The sequence below is a fragment of the Atractosteus spatula genome, unplaced genomic scaffold (genome assembly GCF_055471065.1).
Source record: "Atractosteus spatula isolate fAtrSpa1 unplaced genomic scaffold, fAtrSpa1.hap1 Scaffold_40, whole genome shotgun sequence".
Taxonomy (NCBI): domain Eukaryota; kingdom Metazoa; phylum Chordata; class Actinopteri; order Semionotiformes; family Lepisosteidae; genus Atractosteus; species Atractosteus spatula.
In genome coordinates, this window is record NW_028296869.1 from 180,001 (window position 1) to 185,000 (window position 5,000).

Below are 5,000 nucleotides of genomic sequence, written 5' to 3' on the forward strand. Positions count from 1 at the left end.
ATGATGAGAGACATGATGCTGCGTTTAAAACCGGGGTTAATGGACATTAAATGAAAGGTCTGGATCTCTGCTTTCTCATGCATTTGGTTTTAAGCTTGTAGTTTGCACCGTTTTGGAGAAATTAACGAAAATATGTCATTCGTTTGATCAATATTCTAAAATATTGGACTAATATTCTTATGATGGCAGACATGATGCTGCGTTTAAAACCGGGGTTAATGGGCTTTAAATGAAAGCTCTGGGTCTCTGCTTTCATATGCATTTGGTTTTAAGCTTGTAGTTTGCACCGTTTTCGAGAAATTAACGAAAATATGTCATTCGTTTGGTCAATTTTCCAAAATATTAAACACATTTTTATTTGATGGCAGACATGATGCTGCGTTTAAAACCGAGGTTAAAGGACATTAAATGAAAGCTCTGGGTCTCTGCTTTCATATGCATTGGGTTTTAAGCTTGTAGTATGTACCGTTTTGGAGAAATTAACGGAATTATGTCATCCGTTTGGTCAACATTCTAAAATATTGGACTCATATTCTTATGATGGTGACATGATGCTGCTTTTAAAACCGGGGTTAATGGACATTAAATGAAAGGTCAGGATCTCTGCTTTCTCATGCAGTTGGTTTTAAGCTTGTAGATTGTACCGTTTTGGAGAAATTAACGGAAATATGTCATCCGTTTGATCAATATTCTAAAATATTGGACTCATATTCTTATGATGGCAGACATGATGCTGCGTTTAAAACCGGGGTTAATGGACATTAAATGAAAGCTCTGGGTCTCTGCTTTCACATGCATTTGGTTTTAAGCTTGTAGTTTGCACCGTTTTCGAGAAATTAACGAAAATATGTCATTCGTTTGATCAATATTCTATAATATTGGACTCATATTCTTATGATGGCAGACATGATGCTGCGTTTAAAACCGGGGTTAATGGGCTTTAAATGAAGCTCTGGGTCTCTGCTTTCATATGCATTTGGTTTTAAGCTTGTACTTTGCACCGTTTTGGAGAAATTAACGAAAATATGTCATTCGTTTGGTCAATTTTCCAAAATTTTAAACACATTTTCATTTGATGGCAGACATGATGCTGCGTTTAAAACCGCGGTTAAAGGACATTAAATGAAAGCTCTGTGTCTCTGCTTTCATATGCATTGGGTTTTAAGCTTGTAGTATGTACCGTTTTGGAGAAATTAACGGAAATATGTCATCCGTTTGGTCAATATTCTAAAATATTGGACTCATATTCTTATGATGGTGACATGATGCTGCGTTTAAAACCGGGGTTAATGGACATTAAATGAAAGCTCTGGATCTCTGCTTTCTCATGCATTTGGTTTTAAGCTTGTAGTTTGCACCGTTTTGGAGAAATTAACGAAAATATGTCATTCGTTTGATCAATATTCTAAAATATTGGACTCATATTCTTATGATGGCAGACATGATGCTGCGTTTAAAACCGGGGTTAATGGGCTTTAAATGAAAGCTCTGGGTCTCTGCTTTCATATGCATTTGGTTTTAAGCTTGTAGTTTGCACCATTTTGGAGAAATTAACGAAAATATGTCATTCGTTTGGTCAATTTTCCAAAATATTAAACACATTTTTATTTGATGGCAGACATGATGCTGCGTTTAAAACCGGGGTTAAAGGACATTAAATGAAAGCTCTGTGTCTCTGCTTTCATATGCAATGGGTTTTAAGCTTGTAGTATGTACCGTTTTGGAGAAATTAACGGAAATATGTCATCCGTTTGGTCAACATTCTAAAATATTGGACTCATATTCTTATGATGGTGACATGATGCTGCGTTTAAAACCGGGGTTAATGGACATTAAAAGAAAGCTCTGGGTCTCTGCTTTCACATGCATTTGGTTTTAAGCTTGTAGATTGCACCGTTTTGGAGAAATTAACGGAAATATGTCATCCGTTTGGTCAATATTCTAAAATATTGGACTCATATTCTTATGATGGCAGACATGATGCTGCTTTTAAATCCGGGGTTAATGGGCTTTAAATGAAAGCTCTGGGTCTCTGCTTTCATATGCATTTGGTTTTAAGCTTGTAGTTTGCACCGTTTTGGAGAAATTAACGAAAATATGTCATTCGTTTGGTCAATTTTCCAAAATATTAAACACATTTTTATTTGATGGCAGACATGATGCTGCGTTTAAAACCGGGGTTAAAGGACATTAAATGAAAGCTCTGTGTCTCTGCTTTCATATGCATTGGGTTTTAAGCTTGTAGTATGTACCGTTTTGGTGAAATTAACGGAATTATGTCATCCGTTTGGTCAACATTCTAAAATATTGGACTCATATTCTTATGATGGTGACATGATGCTGCGTTTAAAACCGGGGTTAATGGACATTAAATGAAAGCTCTGGGTCTCTGCTTTCTCATGCATTTGGTTTTAAGCTTGTAGATTGTACCGTTTTGGAGAAATTAACGGAAATATGTCATCCGTTTGGTCAATATTCTAAAATATTAGACTCATATTCTTATGATGGCAGACATGATGCTGCTTTTAAATCCGGGGTTAATGGACATTAAATGAAAGCTCTGGGTCTCTGCTTTCATATGCATTTGGTTTTAAGCTTGTAGTTTGCACCGTTTTGGAGAAATTAACGAAAATATGTCATACGTTTGATCAATATTCTATAATATTGGACTCATATTCTTATGATGGCAGACATGATGCTGCGTTTAAAACCGGGGTTAATGGGCTTTAAATGAAAGCTCTGGGTCTCTGCTTTCATATGCATTTGGTTTTAAGCTTGTACTTTGCACCGTTTTGGAGAAATTAACGAAAATATGTCATTCGTTTGGTCAATTTTCCAAAATTTTAAACACATTTTCATTTGATGGCAGACATGATGCTGCGTTTAAAACCGCGGTTAAAGGACATTAAATGAAAGCTCTGTGTCTCTGCTTTCATATGCATTGGGTTTTAAGCTTGTAGTATGTACCGTTTTGGAGAAATTAACGGAAATATGTCATCCGTTTGGTCAATATTCTAAAATATTGGACTCATATTCTTATGATGGTGACATGATGCTGCGTTTAAAACCGGGGTTAATGGACATTAAATGAAAGCTCTGGATCTCTGCTTTCTCATGCATTTGGTTTTAAGCTTGTAGTTTGCACCGTTTTGGAGAAATTAACGAAAATATGTCATTCGTTTGATCAATATTCTAAAATATTGGACTCATATTCTTATGATGGCAGACATGATGCTGCTTTTAAATCCGGGGTTAATGGGCTTTAAATGAAAGCTCTGGGTCTCTGCTTTCTCATGCATTCGGTTTTAAGCTTGTAGATTGCACCGTTTTGGAGAAATTAACGAAAATATGTCATTCGTTTGATCAATATTCTAAAATATTGGACTCATATTCTTATGATGGCAGACATGATGCTGCGTTTAAAACCGGGGTTAATGGGCTTTAAATGAAAGCTCTGGGTCTCTGCTTTCATATGCATTTGGTTTTAAGCTTGTAGTTTGCACCATTTTGGAGAAATTAACGAAAATATGTCATTCGTTTGGTCAATTTTCCAAAATATTAAACACATTTTTATTTGATGGCAGACATGATGCTGCGTTTAAAACCGGGGTTAAAGGACATTAAATGAAAGCTCTGGGTCTCTGTTTTCATATGCATTGGGTTTTAAGCTTGTAGTATGCACCGTTTTGGAGAAATTAACGGAAATATGTCATCCGTTTGGTCAATATTCTAAAATATTAGACTCATATTCTTATGATGGCAGACATGATGCTGCTTTTAAATCCGGGGTTAATGGACATTAAATGAAAGCTCTGGGTCTCTGCTTTCATATGCATTTGGTTTTAAGCTTGTAGTTTGCACCGTTTTCGAGAAATTAACGAAAATATGTCATTCGTTTGGTCAATATTCCAAAATATTAAACACATGTTTATTTGATGGCAGACATGATACTGCGTTTAAAACCGGGGTTAAAGGACATTAAATGAAAGCTCTGGGTCTCTGCTTTCACATGCATTGGGTTTTAAGCTTGTAGTATGCACCGTGTAGGAGAAATTAACGGAAATATGTCATCCGTTTGGTCAATATTCTAAAATATTAGACTCATATTCTTATGATGGCAGACATGATGCTGCTTTTAAATCCGGGGTTAATGGACATTAAATGAAAGCTCTGGGTCTCTGCTTTCATATGCATTTGGTTTTAAGCTTGTAGTTTGCACCGTTTTCGAGAAATTAACGAAAATATGTCATTCGTTTGGTCAATTTTCCAAAATATTAAACACATTTTTATTTGATGGCAGACATGATGCTGCGTTTAAAACCGGGGTTAAAGGACACTGAATGAAAGCTCTGGGTCTCTGCTTTCACATGCATTTGGTTTTAAGCTTGTAGTATACACCGTTTTGGAGAAATTAACGAAAATATGTCATCCGTTTGGTCAATATTCTAAAATATTGGACTCATATTCTTATGATGGTGACATGATGCTGCGTTTAAAACCGGGGTTAATGGACATTAAATGAAAGCTCTGGGTCTCTGCTTTCACATGCATTTGGTTTTAAGCTTGTAGATTGCACCGTTTTGGAGAAATTAACGAAAATATGTCATACGTTTGGTCAATATTCTAAAATATTGGACTCATATTCTTATGATGGCAGACATGATGCTGCTTTTAAACCCGGGGTTAATGGACATTAAATGAAAGCTCTGGGTCTCTGCTTTCACATGCATTTGGTTTTAAGCTTGTAGTATGCACCGTTTTGGAGAAATTAACGGAAATATGTCATCCGTTAGGTAAATTTTCCAAAATATTGGACTCATTTTCTTATGATGGCAGACATGATGCTGCTTTTAAACCCGGGGTTAATGGACATTAAATGAAAGCTCTGGATCTCTGCTTTCACATGCATTTGGTTTTAAGCTTGTAGTATGCACCGTTTTGGAAATATTAATGAAAATATGCCATCCGTTTCGTCAAAATTCGAAAATATTGGACTCATT